Raw genomic sequence first — 21,052 nt, forward strand, 5'->3', positions numbered from 1 at the left:
TTTCATATGAGTGGAAATAGTTTCAATTTCATCATCTGAGAATTGTCTGTTCATATCCCTTGACCATTTATCAATTGGAGAATGGTTTGGTTTCCTATAAATCAGGGTCAGTTCTCTATATATTTTGGAAATGAGACTTTTGTCAGGACCTTTACTTTTAAAAATATTTTGCCAATTTGTTACTTCCATTCTAATCTTGTTTGCATTACTATTGTTTGTAGAGAAACTTTTTAGTTTGATGTAATCAAAATCTTCTATTTTGTGATCAATAATGCTCTCTAGTTCTCCTCTGGTCATAAATTCCTTCCTCCTCCACAGGTCTGAGAGGTAGACTATTCTCTGTTCCTCTAATCTATTTATGATCTCATTCTTTATGCCTAAATCATGGACCCATTTTGATCATGGTGTTAAGTGTGGATCCATATCTAATTTCTGCCATACTAATTTCCAGTTTTCCCAACAGTTTTTTTCCGAATAATGAATTTTTATCCCTAATGGTGGTATCTTTGGGTTTGTCAAAGATTAGATTGCTATAGATGTACCCTTTTTTGTCCTTTGTATCTAATCTGTTCCACTGATCTACCGTTCTATTTCTTAGCCAGTACCAAATGGTTTTGGTGACTGCTGCTATATAATATAGCTTTAGATCGGGTACACTTGGACCACCTTCCTCTGACTTTTTTTTCATTAGTTCTCTTGCATATTCTTCCATATGAATTTTGTTGTTATTTTTTCTAGATCATTAAAATAGTTTCTTGGGAGTCTGATTGGTATAGCACTAAATAAATAGATTAGTTTGGGGAGTATTGTCATCTTTATTATATTCGCTCAGCCTACCCAAGAGCACTGAATGTCTTTCCAATTATTTAAATCTGACTATTTTTGTGGCAAGTGTTTTGTAATTTTTCTCATATAATTCCTGACTATTCTTTGGTAAATGGATTCCCAAATACTTTGTACTCTCAACATTTGTTTGGAATGGAATTTCTCTTTGTATCTCTTCCTGTTGCATTTTGTTGGTGATATATAAGAATGCTGAGGATTTATGTGGATTTATTTTGTATCCTGCCACTTTGCTAAAATTCTGAATTCTCTCTAATAGCTTTTTAGCAGAGTCTTTGGGGTTCTCTAAGTATACCATCATGTCATCTGCAAAGAGTGATAGTTTGATTTCCTCATTTCCTACTCTAATTCCTTGAATCTCTCTTGGCTCTTATTGCCGAGGCTAGCGTTTCTAGTACTATATTGAATAGTAATGGTGATAGTGGGCAACCTTGTTTCACTCCTGATCTTACTGGGAAAGGTTGCAGTTTATTTCTATTGCATATTATGCTTACTGAAGGTCTTAAATATATGCTCCTGATTATTCTAAGGAAGAATCCATTTATTCCTATACTCTCAAGAGTTTTTAGTAGGAATGGATGTTGGATTTTGTCAAATGCTTTTTCTGCATCTATTGAGATGATCATATGGTTTTTATTAATTTGATTATTAATATGGTCAATTATACTAATAGTTTTCCTAATATTAAACCAGCCCTGCATTCCTGGTATGAATCCTACTTGATCATAGTATATTATCCTGGGGATGATTTTCTGAAGTCTTTTTGCTAATATCTTATTTAAGATTTTAGCATCAATATTCATTAAGGAAATTGGTCTATAATTTTCTTTCTCAGTTTTCGATCGACCTGGTTTAGGTATCAGTACCATGTCTGTGTCATAAAAGGAGTTTGGCAGGACTCCTTCATTCCCTATTTTTTCAAATAGTTTATATAGCATTGGGGCAAATTGTTCTTTAAATGTTTGGTAGAATTCACATGTAAATCCATCTGGTCCTGGGGATTTTTCCTGGGGAGTTGATTAATACCTTGGTCTATTTTTTTTTCTGAAATGGGACTATTTAAGCAATTTATTTCCTCCTCTGTTAATCTAAGAAGCCTATATTTTTGGAGGAAGTCATCCATTTCACTTAAGTTATCAAATTTATTGGCATAAAGTTGGGTAAAGTAACACATTATTTCTCTAATTTCCTCTTCATTGGTGGAAAGGTCCCCCTTTTCATTTGTAAGACTAACAATTTGATTTTCCTCTTTCGTTTTTCTGATCAGATTTACCAAAGGTTTATCTATTTTATTGGCTTTTTCATAAAACCAACTCTTGGTTTTATTTATTAATTCAATAGTTTTTTACTTTCAATATTATTGATTTCTCCTTTTAATTTTTGTATTTCAAGTTTAATTTTTGGTTGGGGGTTTTTTATTTGTTCTTTTTCTGGCCTTTTAAGTTGCAAGCCCAATTCGTTAATCTTCTCTTTCTCTATTTTCTTCATAGAAGCCTCTAAAGATATAAAATTTCCCCTTATTACTGCTTTAGCTGCATCCCACAGATTTTGGTATGATGTCTCATCATTGTCATTATCTTGGGTGAAATTATTGTTTCTATAATTTGCTCTTTCACCCAGTCATTCTTTAAGATGAGATTATTCAGTTTCCAATTACTTTTTGGTCTATTTATCCCTAACTTTTTACTGAATGTAGCTTTTATTGCATTGTGGTCTGAGAAGAAGGCATTTATTATTTCTGCCTTCCTACATTGAATTTTGAGATCTTTATGTCCTATTACATGGTCAATTTTTGTATAGGATCCATGAATTGCTGAGAAGAAAGTATATTCCTTTCTATTGCCATTCAGTTTTCTCCAAAGATCTATCATACCTAGTTTTTCTAATGTTCTCTTTACTTTTTTAATTTCTTTCTTGTTTGTTTTGTGGTTTGATTTGTCTAAATCTGAGAGTGCAAGGAGGAGATCTCCCACTATTATAGTTTTACTGTCTATTTCTTCTTGCAACTCTCTTAACTTTTCCTTTAGAAAGTTAGATGCTATACCACTTGGTGCATATATGTTTAGTATCGATATGGCTTCATTATTTATGCTACCTTTCAGCAGGATATAGTTTCCTTCCTTATAACTTTTAATTAGATCATCTTCGGCTTTTGCTTGATCTGAGATAAGGATATCTACCCCTGCTTTTTTGGCTTTACCTGAAGCGTAATAGATTCTGCTCCAACCTTTTACCTTTACTCTCTCTATATATATATCTCCCTGATTTAAGTGTGTTTCCTGTAAACAACATATTGTAGGGTTCTGATTTTTGATCCAGTCTGCTATCCGTCTCCATTTGATGGGAGCATTCATCCCATTCACATTTACAGTTAAAATTACTAATTCTGTATTACCTGCCATCATATTATCCCCAGATTATGCCTTTTCCCTTGACCCCCCTGAACCCCTTCCCCGATATTTAATTTATAGACCCCCCTTGTGACACGCAGCCCTCCCTTTTTTGTGTGTCCCTCCCCCCTCCCTCCACATCCCTTCCCTTATTCTCCTTTTCCTTTTTCTTTTTCCTCTCCCCCCTTTTAATGAGGTGAGAGAGAATTCTCTGAAAAACAAATATGACAATTATTTACTCTTTGAGTCTTTTCTGATGAGAGTAAGATTTACACAATGATTCTCCCCCTCTCTAAATTCCCTCAGATAATGTGTATTTTCTATGCCTCTTCCTGGGATGTAGTTTCCCTCTTTTTATCACACCCAACCCTTTTTCTGATAATACCCCCTTCCTTTTACTACACCCCCTCCTTTTTTTTTTCTTTTATATCAGTAAAATCAAATTATCCATGTGTACTTTCTATATACCCACAACAGAGATATAGTTCTCAAGGGTTCTGTGTACCTTTTTCTGTTTCTCTTCAGTCTTGTGGATATAGATCAAATTTTTTGTTTAAGTCTGGTTTTTTTCTTAGAAACATATGGAATTCCTCTATTGCATTGAATGACCATCTTCTTCCATGGAAAAAGATGCTAAACTTAGCTGGGTAGTTTATTCATGGTTGCAATCCTTGATCTTTTGCCTTTCGGAATATCAGGTTCCAGGCCCTTCTATCTTTTAATGTGGAGGCAGCCAGATCTTGTGTGATCCTTATTGTGGCCCCTTGGTATTTAAATTGTTTTTTTCTAGCTGCTTGCAGGATTTTCTCCTTTGTGTGCTAATTCTGCAGCTTAGGCACAATATTCCGTGGTGTTCTTTTTTAGGGTCTATTTCAGAAGGAGTTCGATGAATTCTTACAACATCTACTTTCCCCTCTGTTTCTATTATCTCTGGACAGTTCTCTTTAATAATTTCCTGTAAAATAGAATCTAGGATCTTATTTTGGTCATAGTTTTTGGGAAGTCCAATGATCCGCAGATTATCTCTCCTAGATCTATTTTCCAGGTCTATAGAATTTCCCAGTAAGTATTTGACGTTATTCTCCAGCTTTTCATTTTTTTTTTTTGTTTTGTTTGACTGATTCTTGGGTTCTCAGTGAATCATTCATTTCTATTTGTTCCATCCTGAATTTTAAGGAGTTATTTTCTTCATTCACAGTTTTTACTTCTTTTTGTAAATGCCCAATTTCGTTTTTAAATGAGTTATTTTTGCTCTATTGATTTTTTTTTTCCATTTCCCTAATTTTTTTTTTTTGAGAATTATTTTCTTCTTCCAATTCAGAAATCCTATTTTCTTGGGACTCTTTTATGTTCTCCAATTCAGAAATACTATTTTCTTGAGATTTTTTTATCTTCTCCAGTTCAGAAATCCTACTTTCCTGTGTTTTTTTTTTACCTTTTCTAATTCACTAATTTTGTTTCCCTGCATCTCCTGTGAATTCTTTATTTTTTCCAACCCCAATTTCACAACGTTGTTATTCTCTTTCCTTTCCCCATTTTTCTTCAAACTCTCTTAACTTTTTAATAGTCTCTTCAAGGAGAGAGTTATGTGATGGGGGGCAGGAATTATTCCCCTTTAGGTTGTTATCTGCTGACTCTCTGCTGTTAACTTCCTTGGGGTTGGATACCTGCTCTTTCTCTGTGTAGAAGGAATCTATATTTTTGGGGGGCTTTTTGCTCATACTTAAAAAATCTTTTCGGGTCTGTCCCTGGGGTAGGAAATTATTTCTTTCTTTCTTTACCACTTCTTCCCAGACTTGATGGATGCAGCGGCCCCTGCGCCTGAGCTAAGAGAGAGCTCTGGGAGAGAGTTCCCCACCCCCTCCCTGGAAGTGCCTCAGAGGCGATCAGCAGTGCTGTGCTTTGAGGGCACTGTGTTCTAGTGGCTTCCCTGATGTTTGAGACTGTACAGTAAAGGCGACTCAAAGCCTAGCCTATGTGTCCGGTTGAGACGTGGATGTCTGCAGCAGGTGACCTGAAAAGCCCCTGCGCTCACACTGGAAGTGTCTGCCAGAAACCGCGGTCCCTAGTTCAAAGGTTCTGCTTCTCTGGGACTTCCATTCCACAGCCTCTAGCCAAGCCAGGCAATATGAGTTACAGCCCCGCCCACTTTTCAATCTCTTAACTACCCCCCAGGTGAAAGCCTGGATTGCCTATGTCGGCCACACCCACCAGTGCCAAGATGTGCTGAGTCACCCCCGGGATCCAGGAAGATCCAATCTGGTTTTAAATTTTAAAGTTGCTGAGATTTCTCTTCTGAACTGCTGTATTATAAGCAGAGAAGAGCTAACAGCCTGTGCCAGATTCTTCTATCTCAGTGGATTCTCTGATCCCAGAGCCCTCCCCAGCGCGATCAGCGCAGTGTGCCACCACCCCACCGTCTGCACTGGCCTCTCTTCTTCCTCCCCTGGGAGCTGACCTTTCCTGTTCAAATTCCAGATTCTCTTCAGCTGGTAAGTCGTGCTTCCAGTCCTTGTGGATTCTATCAGTCCAGCGCTATTTCTGAGGCTGAGTAAATCTAGTTGGTTGTGAGGGAAGAAAGGAGCTTACACAGTCGCGGTGTATCTTCTCCACCATCTTGGCTCCACCCATGAACCAAGACCATTTTGTTTTCATCTTTATGTCTCCAAGGTCTAGTGTAATACATGACCCCTAGTAAGTATGTAATATATGTTTGCTCCTTGTTTAGTTGTGCTTTGCTGATTGAGTAGTCTAAGGAAGATGGGTGAGGTAGGCTACCAAATGAATGATATGGTCACAAAAGACACAGGGACCAGAAACTGGGGACATGAGTAGAAGCAGCCAGCGGGAAAGGGAGCTAAGCCCCCATATTGCTCTTGGGATGGAACCTACGTTTTGGCTGAAAAGCAAGAGGAGCTAGGGCCACAGTTAAGACCCCAGACAGCTTTATCAGGTAACTTTCATCATATAGAATTTGGAAAACACCCCATTGAACGCTGCAGATCTAGAATCCCCTTGTTAATTAGGCCAGAGTTGTCTGTACAAGACAAGATCTGTTTCAATCTAGCCTCTATTTTGCTGACCTGTTGCCTCAGTTTCTTTAACTGAGAGTGTGGATAATAGCACCTACCTCCCAGTGTTGTTGAGGAGAGAATATATGTAAAGTGCTTAGCACAGTGCTTGGTACATAGGAGTTTAATAAATGCTTGTTTCCTTAAGAAATATTGGTAAATTGGAAGTGATTCGAAGTGGAAAAATGGCAGAGCTACCACGGAAAAGCTCCAACAGTTCTTGCCCTCAAGGAGGTGGTTTTCTGTAGATGAGACCCTCCAAGCCCAAGCCCAGAAGTGGAAAGCCCAAGATGGAGGATGAGAAGGTGCTGTCAGAGAGCAATCCAGACCACCTTCTCTTCCACACCCTGGGAGGATTCCCAAGGCCAAACTAAGCACTAGCTCTGGAAGCCGGCTTGACTGGCTTGTCAAAGCCTTCTGGGGCCCTTCATCCAATGAAGGCTGCATTCTGCTTGGGAGTTAGTTTGGTTTCATTTTATTGCCAGGGCCTGTACATCAATTCACAAGAGGTATTGTTCCAGCTTTATCATTCAGTGCAAACATCTTTTGTGGCTAACCTGAGGTTTGCCACTATCTATGGAATCAAATCAGAAGGGGTTTTCCCATCTCCAATCTTGCTGGCTCCAGAGCACCCATTTGCTTTTCTAGCACTCTTACTATCCCCCTTCTTCATCCAGGGGATTTAGGTTCCCAACTTCTGAAGAAAGGTTAGATTTTCAGAAACAGAAATTTTACATTTCAGTCATATAGATTATAATGAGCACAAGTCAGGCAGAAGAAACTTCAAAGGGGGAATGGGGGGCTCTAGCACAAGCCTGTGGGGACACCAATTATTTTCTGGCTCAGCCTTCGCCTGGAGCTGAGGGGAAGCACCTGGATGCAAATCTCTAAGCCAGTCCCTTGTCATTCTGAATTGCCCTCCAGGTATGGAATGGCTGCTCTGCTCCTCCAGGAAGATCCAAAAGACTTCAGCAGGGCCACTTCCTAGCTTCTCTGGGACTTCTCTGGCTAGAACACAACAGACCTGCTGCTTGTTAACCCCCAATAGCTCTTTGCTCCCAGACTTTCAGACGGTCCCAAGCCTCTGATGGCAAAGGTCCTGGTTACAGTTGTTTCACAATCTCAAAGAAGAAGAAATCTGCCTCCCTCTCTTATTCCCAAACCCAGATAGGATATAGCCAGCTTTACCCATCAGCAGTATGGGCTAGCTGCAAATAAGGGAAAAATTTAATTTACCCAATAAGTTTGCCAACAAGTATTTCTTTAGATTAACGAGCTGGCAAATCTAATCACTAGATAGCACAGAAGAAACTGGGAAATATCACTAATCATGTGGAAGCTGAAAGAATGACAACTTGACACTTTTGGAAACAGAAAAAAACTTTTTTTTTTTAAAAACCCCATCAAACTCCGCAACATCTGTCCCCTTCCCCCCACCAGTACAATAAACTCCAAAGTATAGATCAAAACTCCCCAACAACAATCAGCAACATCATCTGTCCCCTTCCCCCCACCAGTACAATAAACTCCAAAGTATAGATCAAAAATCCCCAACAACAATCTAAATCCCGTTTGAAGTAGATCTTCAAGGCCCGAAAACATGTGTTCAATATCGCCAGAATCTGGTCACTCTGGGTTCAGTATCTCCTTTGCTTCAGTATTGGCTTATAGGTTGCCTGAAAAGGTAAAATGTTACAGCATAAGTGAAAGATATGTGTCCTTTTAATATACTGGAAAAACCATCCATAAACTGCAATATTTTTTGGGGGGTGTTTGTATATTTTAATCCAGCTATTCATTCTCTTCTGCCTATAAATCTCGTTTCTACCTATAAATCTCTTTTCTGCTTATAAATCCCTTTTTTAATCTAAAAATCTCTTTTCTATTATAAATCACTTTATTATAAATCTCTTTTCTACTTATAAATTGCTTTTCTTCCTATAAATCTCTTTTCTACCTATAAACATTTCTACTACAAATCTATCTTTTCACTTATCTATCCATCATTATCTTTTTAACTATGCATCAAGTGTATCTATTCAATCTATTTGTGTATCCTATCTATCCCATCCATCCATCACCAGTTTTCTATGTATCTAGTCTATTAGTCTATTTGTCCACGCATCCATTCTCATATTCACATACTACTCCGTTTGCTGTCAGGATCCAACTGGGTTGTTGTGGCGAGATCATCACCTTTAAGTCAGAAAAGTTTGGGTGTTCTCCAGCGCGTCACAATGAGCATCACACAATGAGGTCTCCATGGCCAAGGTAAGCAAGGAAACTGCTCATCAGATGAGGATTGTGCCAGGCTTTATGCGGAGGTTTTCTTTTAAAAATATTTTTCAGGAAACCTTTTTATTTTAGAAAACATATGAAGGGGAAAGTTTTCAACACTGAGCCTTGTGAAACCTGCTGTTCCAACATTCCCCCTCCTTCCTTCCACCTCCTTCCCTAGATGACCGGTAATTACATGTTAAATATGTGAAAATATATGATAAATCCAATGTATATAAAATCTTCCTACTTCTTTTTTTTTGTTGTTGTTGACATCATTTTCCGCAATAATATATATACTTTGAGGGCAAGACCATTTTGTTTTTAACTTTATGTCTCCAGGGTCTAGTATAACATATGAGACATAGCAAGTCTGTAATATATGTTTGCTCCTTGTTTATTTGTGCTTTGCTGATTGAGTAGTCTAAGGCTGATGGATGAGGTAGGCTACCAAATGAATGATACGGTCACAAAAGACACAGAGACCAGAAACTGGGGACATGAGTAGAAGCAGACAGCGGTAAAGGGAGCTAAGCCCACATATTGCTCTTCGGATGGAGCCTAGGGCCACAGTGAAGTTCCCGGACCTCTTTATCAGGTACCTTTCATCTTGGAAAATTTGGAAAATACCCCTTTGAACGATGCAGATCTTGGATCCCTTTGTTAATTAGGAGAGAGGTGTCTGTACAAGACACGTCGAATCTTATGCCAAGGTTATCATGTTAGATCCATAGGATAGTAAGTCTGGAAGAGGTCACAAGCAACATGCCCTGAGAACAACATCTGCTTAATACAGCAATAAATCAAATGTTGCAACAACTGGGGGAAGAGATTGAAGCTCACATTAAACAGAAGCATTTGCTTGGAGAAATTGTAGGGTAAAGACCCTTTTCAATGAAATAAAACGATGTGTTCCAATCGTCAGGCAGCCGAGCACCCTGAATAAATCCAACCAATTTAAATCGAGGGCTAAGAACAGGCCAGGATGTCTCCCTTTTAGGAAGAGTGAATTGAAGGGGAGTGGGTCTGGAACTGCTGAGGTTAGAGGGAGGTATGGCCCTAATCCAGGTTGTGGAGAAACCCTGGCAAATATTTCTCCTACCAGGCTTTCCACAAAGATAAAAGGTGATAGGGACATTCTAGCCTTAAAAAAGTGCTTTGTACAATGCCTGGTAATCATCTTCATCATCCCCATTCCAGTCCCCAGCACCCTCACCATCTCACCTAGCACAGCGCTCCCCAGATGCTACCTCCCATGCTAAACTTTGCATTTATCCCAGTTGGATCCTCCTCTCAAACTTGGAAGTGGGGGTATTCTTTTTTCTCCCTTTTAAAAATGAGGCAGCTGGGCAACCTCTCCCTGGGTGACAAGGCCAGTGAGCCTGAGGCCACATCTGGCTTCAGGCCTGGGATCTGTCTGCTGCACTGGGCATTTGATGAATGCTTGGTGACTAAAAACCAAGAACATTACCACTGCCTCACTGGCTCAGACCTCCAACTTACCCCTCCCCTCAGTAACCTGTCTCTGCCCCGTGAAGCCCAAGGCTGTGCCATGGACACTGGAGCGGCTGCATCTCCTGGTAACCAATGCACAATGAAGGAAAAGCACTCAGCGCCTTCCCATGCCAGTATCACGGCAGCCGGGGAGCTCCTTCTCTGCTCAGTGAGCATGGGTAAGATTTAGAGCCTTCCAGGAGGCGGAAGGGGATCTAAGCTGTTTGCAGAGACCTTCCTAAAAGGATGCCAGGGTGACTCCCTACAATTATTTACCATTCATTCTTGCTTCATGATTGTCCTGAGTAATGGAATTTTTTGAGTTTTCAGACTAAGAGGGATTAGAGCTTGGTGCTGTGGGATGCAAGGCCTCCCTTTGTGTGTCTGTGTGTGCCTTACATCCCAGGGAGTGCATTCTGTGGATCTATGAGAAATTATTCTGTCTGTATTAATAAATACAGCCAGGCTTTTAAAGAAGTAATTGGCAACAGAGAAGCAACAAGTGCCTCTGGCATTGCCCACAGAATTAGAACTGGTTCTTCACCAGCTCCAAGGTGGAGGCTGATAGTTCTGTATGGGTTCCTCACAGAACCACAGCTCAAGTAACTAAGGAGTAGGCCTGGGGAGACTCAGCCAGGTCTATACCTCCTTCAGTTTCCCAAGGAACTCAGAGCAACCTCAGGTTGGAAAGAGGGGACCAACAGAGTGACCTCATAAAGAATGGAGACATTTCCAGGATCAGAGAGAGGGGGAAAATTTCAAGTGCCTAGTTCAGAGGTTCTCAACCTGGGATATATCAGGTTGATTTTCAAAACGAATTGTAATAATGAATGTCGAAAACTATCTTTACCTGTATTTGGAAAAAAATAAAATACTATTGAGAAAAAACATATTTTAAAACTGTATTTCAGTAATACTGATTCCCTTGTTATCCTGTTCCTTTATTTTAAGCATTTAAAAACGACTATTCCTAGAAGAGGCAGTCACCAGACTGTCAAAAAAGTCCATGATCCAAAAATAAGAAAGAAAGGATGTTAAAAAGAAGACAGGACTCGACTTTAGACTCTGTCTACTACTGTGTGCCTGTAGTTGTCTGTATTTGAAACAAAAATTGTTAGTCTTAAAAATGAAAAGGGGGAACTCACCACTAATGAAGAGGAAATTAGAACAATATTTAGGAGCTAATTGGCCCAACTTTACAGCAATAAATTCGATAACTTAAATGAAATGGAAGAATACCCTCAAAAATAAGCTTGCCCAGATTAACAGAGGAAGAAGTAAATAGTCTAAATAGTCCCATTTCAGAAAAAGCAATAGAAGAAGCTATTAACCAACAGCCTAAGAAAAAATCCTCAGGAAGAGATGGATTGACATGTGAATTCTACCAAACATTTAAAGAACAACTAACAATAAATGCTATTTAAAAATTTTGAAAAAAAAAGAAAAGGGAAATTGAGGGAGGCCTACCAAATTTCTTTTATGATCCAGACATGGTACTGATACCTAAAACCAAGTAGACTGTAAACTGAGAAAGAAAACTAAAGACCAATTTCCTTCTTGAATATTGATGCTAAAATCTTAAATAAGATATTAGCAAAAAGACTTCAGATAATCATCCCCAGGATAATACATTATGATCAAGCAGGATTTATCCCAGGAATGCTGGGTTGGTTTAATATTAGGAAAACTATTAGTATAATTGTCCACATTAATAATCCAATTAATAAAAACCATATGATCATCTCAATAGATGCAGAAAAAGCATTTGATAAAATCCAACATCCATTCCTACAAAAAACACTTGAGAGTATAGGAATAAATGGACTATTCCTTAAAATAATAAGGAACATATATTTAAAACCGTCAGTAAGTATCTTATGGAACCTTTCCCTGTAAGATAAGGAGTGAAACAAGGTTTCCCACTATCACCATTATTATTCAATATAGTACTAGAAATGCTAGCCTTGGCAAAGAGTGCTGAGAAAGAGATTCAAGGAATTAGAGTAGGAAATGAGGAAATCAAACTATCACTCTTTGCAGATGACATAATGGTATACTTAGAGAACCCCAAACACTCTGCTAAAAAGCTATTAGAAATAATTCAGAACTTTAGCAAAATTGCAGGATATAAAATAGATCCACATAAATCCTCAGCATTTTTATACATTACCAACACAATCCAACAGCAAGAGATACAAAGAGAAACTCCATTCAAATAACTGTTGATAGTATAAAATATTTGGGAATATATCTAACAAAGGAAAGTTAGGAATTATATGAGCAAAATTACGAAACACTTGCCACAAAAAGGAAATCAGATTTAAATAATTAGAAAGACATTCAGTGCTTTTGGATAGGCCAAGAGAATATAATGAAGATGACAATACGCCCTAAACTCATCCATTTATTTAGTGCTACACCAATATGACTCCCAAGGAACTTTTTTTAAAGACCTAGGAAAAATAACAACAGAATTCATATGGAACAACAAAAGTTCGATTATTTCAAGGGAAGGAATGAAAAAAAAATGAAGGTGGTCTAGCTGTCTAGCTGTGCCTGATCTAGAACTATATTATAAAGCTACACTCACCAAAACCATTTGGTATTGCTTAAGAAATAGACTAGTTGTTCAGTGGAGTAGGATACTTTCACAAGGCAAGATAGTGAATAAAAATAGCAATCTTGTCTTTGACAAACCCAAAGATCCCAACTTTTGGCATAAGAATTCATTATTTGACAAAAACTGCTGGAAAAACTGGAAATTAGTAGGGCAGAAACTAGGCATGGACCCATACTTAACACCATATACTAAGATAAGATCAAAATGGGTCCATGATTTAGGCATAAAGAACGAGATCATAAATAAATTAGAGGAACATAGGATAGTTTACCTCTCAGACTTGTGGAGGAGGAAGGATTATGTAACCAAAGGAAACCTAGAGATCATTATTGATCAGAAAATAGAAAATTTAGATTACATCAAATTAAAAAGTTTTCCCAGGGGGGGTAAACTAATGCAAACAAGCTTAGAATGGAAGTAACAAATTGGGAAAACATTTTTACAGTTAAAGGTTCTGATGAAGGCCGCATCTCCAAGATATACAGAGAATTGACTCTAATTTATATGTAATCAAGCCATTCTCAAATTGAAAAATGGTGAAAGGATATGAACAGACAATTTTCCGATGATGAAATTAAAACTATTTCCACTCACAAGTTCCAAATCACAAGTGTGAGATACCACTACACACCTGTCACATCCGTTAAGATGACAGGAAAAAATAATGATGAATGTTGGAGGGGCTGTGAGAAAATTGGGAATATGATGCATTGTTGGTGGAGTTGTGAAAGAATCCAACCATTCTGGAGAGCAATCTGGAATTATGCCCCAAAAGTTATCAAAATCTGCAAATCCGTTGACCCAGCAGTGCTACTACTGGGCTTATATCCCAAGGAAATACTAAAGAAGGGAAAAGGACCTGTATGTGCCAAAGTGTTTGTGGCAGCACTTTTTGTAGTGGCTAGAAACTGGAAAATGATCGGATTTCCATCAATTGGAGAATGGTTGGGTAAATTATGGTATAAGAATGTTATGGAATATTATTTTTCTCTAAGAAATGACCAACAGGAGGAAAACAGAGAGGATTGGAGAGACTTACATCAACTGATGCAGAGTCAAACGAGCAGAATTAGGAGATCTTTATACACTTCAACAATGATATTGTGTGAGGATGTATTCTAATGGAAGTGTATATCTTCAATATGGAGAAGAGCTAATCCAATTCCAATTGAGCAATGATGGAGAGAATCAGCTACACCCAGAACCTGAACACTGGGATATGTAAACTGTGAGCATTTTTGTTTGTTTGTTTGTTTTTTTTATTTTTCTTCACAGATTATTTTTACCTTCTGAATACAATTCTTCCTTTGCAATAACAACAACAATAAAATTTCGTTCTGCACATATATATTGTACCAAGAATATACTATAAGATATTTAATATGTATGGGAATGCCTGCCCCCTATTGCAGGGCATGGAGGGAAGTAGGGGAATAATTCAGAATAGAAAGGAGTAGAAGGGATAATGTTGTAAAGAAAAATTACTTATGCATATGTACTGTCAAAAAAATGCTATAATTAAAAATCAATAAAAAATAATAATAACTTGCTGGCATTTGCACTATTTTATAATTATGATATCATTTGACTCTCACAACAACTTAGGCAATAGGGATTATTGTAAACAACGTTTCACTATTGAGAAAACTGAGGGCAGATGTAAAATGACTTATTTAATTTCAAAACATATAGTAAGTTTTGGAAGGTAAATTAGACTCTAAGTCTTCCTGCCTTGAAGCCCCTGCCCTCTATCAGCTGTACCATCTCACTTTCACCTTTTCTGTTGTTGTAATGGTTAAGTTGTCTGCTCCTAGAAGGGCAAGAAATTGGTCATCGCACTAGGAAAACTTAACAGTACTCCTAGTACGAATAATAATAGTAATAGAAGAGTAGCAATAGTAGTAGTAGTAATAGTAGTAGTAGTAGTAGTAGTAGTAGTAGTAGTAGTAGTAGTAGTAGTAGTAGTAGTAGTAGTAATTATAGTAATAGTAGTGAGAAAGGAGCAGTGGTAATAGTAGGAGGTGGAGGAGTAGAAGAAGTAGGAGTAGTATGAGTAGTAACAGTAATAAGAGGAGGAATAATAGTAGTGATAAAAGTAGTAGGAAGAGTAGTAATGATAAAAGTAATAGTAATGGTAGTAGTACTAATAATAATAGCAGTAGGAATAATAGTAGTAGAAGAAGTAGTAATAGCAATAGTAATAACAATAGGAATGGGAGTTATACTAGTAGTAGGAGTAGTAGGAGTAGGAATTGTAGTAGTAATAGTAATGGTAAAAGTGGTAGTAGAAATAATAGTAGTGGTAGTAAAAGGAGTATTAATAGGAAGAGGAGCAATGATAGTACTAGTAGCAGGAGGAAGAGATCTAGAAGGAATAATAACAGTAATAAGAGTGGGAGTAATTGTAGTAGTTGGTGAAATAATAATAGTAGTAATCGTAGGAGTAATACTAATAGGAGTAGGAAGAGGAGTAATAGTAGAAGTAGTAATAATAATAATAGGGTAAGAGTATGAGTAATAATAGTAGTAGTAAGAGTAGTATCTGATATTTACACAGTGCTTCACCATCTCCCAAGTTCTATAGATCATCTCCTCTGATGCTACCCCTAAGGCTCAGAACAAGTCTTGTGGGAAGAGCCAGACACTCCCATCCTTGGGCCAGGGAGACACATGTCCTGTTATTTCGGGTTCGGTACCTGTGTTCCAGGCTTCAGGGAAGAAACGAGATCTTTCAACATTTTGGCTTTTGATATCGTCACCCCACCAACCACAAAGAGGATCTGGAATGGATGGTCACCGGGATGAGGGCGGCTCACCTGTAACAGTCACCACAACAAGGACGGGTTCAGCCCTCAGACAAGAATGCCAGGTTAATGTTGCTGCAAATGAACTATATAAAATCCAAGATAAAATATATGACTCATTAATGATCAAATACAGACCTTACATTAGGAGGCAATGTTCCTAGATTTTCAGCTGTGGAATCACAATTTTAGAAATGGAAATGTAGTTTCCTAGTGGTCATGGAGCTCAAGTCTCTCATTTAACATGTGAGGAAACTGAGGCTCAGGGAGTTTAAAGTGTTAATAAAAAGTCATGAAGGTAAGAAACAAACAGCAGAGCAAAATACCACTTGTTTAATGTTACTTTATTACAGTGTCTTTTCCCTACCCCATCCCACCACTTTTTTTTTTTTTAAGACTTAATACGTTTAGCTATAGGTTAGAAGATTGGAGTATGGAACTATACACACACATATATGCACAAACATACACACATATATAATGAACACTTAGAGGTAACATGATAGTATTAACAGGATCTGTTTGAATCTTGTCTCTGCCATTTACAACTTGTATGTGCTTGAACAATATATTAACTATACTAAACTTCCTTGAATCTCAGTGACTTTCTCTGTAAAATATGGAAGTAGAAACCCTGAAATATTCCTGCCAGCTCAAAATCCACGATGCTGTGACTCTACTTGAAAACAAATAGTTCTCAGAGGCTTATTCTCTGTGGAGCCAACATGATTGTATCATTCCCATTTTACAGAGGAGGAAATTGAGGCAAACACAGATTAAGTGACTTGCCCAGAGTCCTACAGCTGGTGTTTGAAATCACTTGCTGATTCAAGGGAGGTCGAACAGTGTTATCCACTGAACCAGCCAGCTGCCAATAATTTTAGAAAAAGTCTACATCTATATGTAATTGAATTCAACAAGCATTTATGAAACCTCTAATATGAGCAAGTCATCTTGTTTCTGGGAACCAGGCATAGGATGAGGAAAAGGAAAATAGTTTCCGAACTAAAAGAATTTGCTTTTGTTTGTTTGTTTTTAAGTGTAAGCTCTCTATTTCCCACATTATTTGTAGTTCTAGTATATATAGGGCTAGTCAGCAACCTGGTCCTACCTTGATCTCCTATTAATACTGACTGCAGGAGGGAAGCTGCAGGTAGATTATCTCTATGTAGATGTTTTACCTTCATGAACATGTTAAATCCCGTTTAAAGTAGATCCTGAGGCCCAAAGATGCGTTCAATATCACCAGCATCTGGTCACAACTGGTTCAATATCTCCTCTGCTTCAGCAGTGGCTTATAGGATGCCTGAAAAGGTAAAATGTTACAGCATAAGTGAAAGATATGTGTCCAATTGATCTACTGGAATAACCATCCACATCTACTGGAATAACCATCCACAAACTGCAATTGTTTTGGGGGTGGGGGAAGAGGGGAAGAAAGAGAAATCAACAATTTCCCAAGCCAGATAGAAAGCAACCATTTTAGCTTCTATAATATTGAAGAATAAAATATAATATTTTAATACTGACGTGAAGGCAGTCTCAATCTTTGACAGCAGCCCTTTGTATCATACTGATGAGGGCCTGAATGGATCTCTCTATCCAGTAATTTATTTACTGATTTACTTAACCCTCCATTGACTCATTCATTATCTTTTTATAATTTAATGCAGCTATTCATTCTCTTCTGCCTATAAATCTCTTTTCTACATATAAATCTCTTTTCTTCTTCTAAATCACTTTTTTTACTTATATATCTCTTTTCTACTTATATATCGCTTTTTTTCATATAAATCTCTTTTCTAATTATAAATTTCTTTTCTTCCTATAAATATCTTTTCTACCTATAAACTTTTCTACTATAAATCTATCTTTTCACTTATCTTCCCATCATTATCTATTTAACTATGCATCAAGTGTATCCATTAGATCTATTTGTTTATCCTTTCTATTCCATCTATCACCAGTTATCTATGTATCTAGTCTATTAGTCTATTTGTCCACTCATCCATCCTTCTATTCACACTTCCTTCGCCCTTTGCTGTCAGGATCCAACTGGGTTATTGGGGCGAGAACATCACCTTTAAGTCAGAAAACCTTGAGTGTTCTCAGGCGTGTCACAATGGGCATGACACAATGAGGTCTCCATGGAGAAAGTAAGCTTAGCCTGTATGTGGAGTTTTTTCTTTTAAAAAATTGTTTTAAGAAAGCTTTTTATTTACAAAACATATGAAGGGGTAAGTTTTTAACACTGACCCTTGCAAAACCTTCTCTTCCAACTTTTCCCTCCTTCCTTCCACCTCTGCCCCTAGATGACAGGTAATTACATATTAAATGTGTGAAAATATATGCTTAATCCAATGTATGTAAAATATTTATCCAATAATCTTGGTTATGCATAGATTTTCTTCCTAGTTCTTTTTGTTGACATCATTTTCCCCAATAGAATATAAATTTTGAGGGCAAGACCATTTTGTTTTTATCTTTATGTCTCCAGGGTCTAGTGTAATATATGACCCCTAGTAAGTATGTAATATATGTTTGCTCCTTGTTTAATTGTGCTTTGCTGATTGAGTAGTCTAAGGAAGATGGATGAGGAGGGCTACCAGATGAATGATATGGTCACAAAAGACACAGGGACCAGAAACTGGGGACATGAGTAGAAGCAGCCAGCGGGAAACTTGGCAACAACATCTCTCCCCTTCCCACCACCAGTACAATAAACTCCAGAGTATAGATCAAAACTCCCCAACAGCAATCTCTCTCCTTTTCCCCCACTCCTCTCCCCATTATCCAGGACCTTAAGGCAGGATTCAATTATTCCCAAAATTGGTTAACAGGGTAGAGTTTAGGAAACATATCTCTACTGGTGTCAATAGAGAGGGTCTTTGGAGATGGCTAAGTCTTATCTCCTTAGCAGATGCATTTGGCATAGATGCCAATGTCTGGATGAAGTTGTAGTGTTTAGGAAGTGTTATCTCTAATGGTCACAATAGAGAGGGTCTTTAGAGATGGCTAAGTCTTATCTTCTTAGCAGATGAATCTGGCTCAGTTGCCAATGTCAGGATGAAGTCCTTCCATTGCAAATAACAGCTCTGTAATGTTAAATAGGCTCAGGAGTCCCCTGGACAGCACAATACCTAAGAACAGGAGGGGGTGGGGAAGCACCACATATAATTAGGGAGGGAAAGTCCACTCCTGCCTTAGCCATGGTGAAAGAAACACAAAGGGCATGGGTTATTACCTTTTAATTGACTCGGGTTTCGGGGCAGACAGACCCCATTTCCAAGTTTCAAGAACGGAATGCAATCTAATTTAAGATTTTCTGAGGTTCATGGCTTGGGGGAGCAAGATGGTAGCTACCTTATGCTCCATCTCAGAATGTGTGCTCATCACTCCTCATCATCACTCTGAACTTGGACCCTCAGAATCTGTGCTCATCACTCCTCATCATCCCTCCCAACTTGGATCCTCAGAATCTGTGCTCTTCACTCTTCATCCTTCCTCAGAACCTGTACACTTGGTTTCTGTTATCTACTACTGTGGACGCAACAGTACTGCTGAGAATTTGGACAGAACGTTATTTTGCTTTCAGTTAGAATTGCTCCCTCCTTCTAATACCACTCTCTCTCTCGCTCCAAAGACGAATAGCTGCTCCATTTTCAAGCCTGGGTTCCTGAGGCTCTGGCTACTCCACCTCCTAACTCAAACCTTCCTCTGATTTGGGTCTCCATTCCTGGCACAAGGGGCCTTCCAGGACCAAGCAAGCATTGGGTCAACGATAATCTTTGCTTTAGGCTTCTCTACCTTAGAAAGGAAGAAGTCTGGTACACTGGGAAAGTCTGGCTTTGGAGCTGGGGGCTGTGGATTCAAATACCAGATCTTCTGCATTGGCTGTGTAAAATGGAGTTGGACAGCTCTAAATCTAGGCTCAGAGGGCAATGGTAGCCAGTGTCTTTGTCAAGAAAACCCCAAATGTGGTCACAACTAAACAACAAATGTGCCATATAAATGTCAATTATTGTGACCTTGAGGTTGAATGTTGTTAGTCCTCTTTAGAAATAAAGGGTGAACCACAACTGACAGTGAACAAAGCTGCTGTCCTTAGTTTCCTCATCTATATAATAGAGACAAAAGTTCCCACCTTGTCTTACTGCATCAGATGAAATATTTCTAAAGTTCTCTGCAAACTTTCAAACATTAAATAAATGCTATTTCATTACTTCATTATTATTATTATTAGAAGCTGTGATATAAAAAATGTAAATGACAATAAAACTTTAAAAAAAAAAAGAAAGTGAAAGAATTCTAATTTGGGTCGGAGAAGAAAGAAAATCTAACTAGAAGTGGAATTCAAGCATAACTGGCAACATCTACTCATTCTGGTTTAAATATAGGCCTTACCCTTAAAAAAATTGGTGTTTCCAAAGAGAAAATGACTTTTTAAAATCAATATGGTGTCATCTTTGCTCTTTTTGAGGCAGATAAAAAAAAAATCTTAAATACAAGAAAAAAAGGACAAATCCTTCCATGGATAATATAAAGTTTGAACTCAAGGAAAACACTTCTCCATTTGTAGTTTACATTATCTCACTATCAACAAGGCCCTCAGAGACTCTGGTATAGTATGAGTTTCTATATGGAATATACAGACATGTACTCACACACGCATACACACACAAGCACACACACACACACACACACACACACACACACACTATATTCAGCCACAATGGCCATATAATTCACCCAAATAGTCAAAGCACATCAGCTTTAGGCTTTGAAAATGCTGGCCCTAAAGTATATATGAAGGTATCTTATTGGGAATGGAAAGGGAGATTGAAATTTAATGGAAGCTTTATGAGCACCATGTTGTTTAGGAGCAGTATGATTGGGGTTAAGTAATTCTAACTTTTGAAGCCTTCCCATTCCATTGTGAGGTACAGGCTAAGTTCCAGTGGTCCTCAAACTTTTTAAATAGGGGCCAGTTCACTGTCCCTCAGACTGTGGGAGGGCCGGACTATAGTAAAAACAAAAACTCACACTCTGTCTCCGCCCCTCAGCCCATTTGCCATAACCCGAGGGCTGCATAAACTTTCTCCTGCTGTAGTTTGAGAACCCCTGTACCCCTCTAGGAATCAGAAAGTGATGGTTGGAAGCATTTGGTCTTCACTGAGAAAGAGTAAGTCTTGGAGCTAGACTTTCAAAGATAAGAAAAAAGGTGGGACAGGAAAAGTACATTAAAAGTAAGAATTCCTAATTCACTAAGGTTTGAAAATAGAAGAGTTTAGTTGAAGAGGTAAGGCATAAGGAGTGACTGAAGAGGTTGAGCAGAGTAGGATTTTTTTTTTTTTTTTGTAAAGCACCCTATCTGGAAACATAATTGAGCTTTAGTGTGGAGGAGTAGTGTGGAGGAGTAGTATCACCAACTTTATACAGATTAATCTGACAATGAGGTGTAGACTAATTAGGGAAAGAGAACCTTTAAAAATAGTCAGGCTGACTTTTAGGAGGCTGTTAGTATAATTATTTCTTTAAATAATGAGGGCCCTA

General features: G+C 38.1%; 1 long non-coding RNA gene across 1 annotated transcript; it reads right to left on the reverse strand.

Moving 5' to 3' along the window:
• Positions 1-7,666: 7,666 nt before the first annotated feature.
• Positions 7,667-17,556, reverse strand: LOC141560865 (uncharacterized). The gene is made up of 4 exons (XR_012487846.1): positions 17,030-17,556; positions 16,681-16,805; positions 15,392-15,511; positions 7,667-7,980 (listed from the first exon to the last, which is right to left on the reverse strand). It is a non-coding gene; the product is annotated as an uncharacterized LOC141560865 (long non-coding RNA).
• Positions 17,557-21,052: the final 3,496 nt, after the last annotated feature.

Source organism: Sminthopsis crassicaudata, chromosome 3, assembly GCF_048593235.1.
Source record: "Sminthopsis crassicaudata isolate SCR6 chromosome 3, ASM4859323v1, whole genome shotgun sequence".
NCBI lineage: Eukaryota > Metazoa > Chordata > Mammalia > Dasyuromorphia > Dasyuridae > Sminthopsis > Sminthopsis crassicaudata.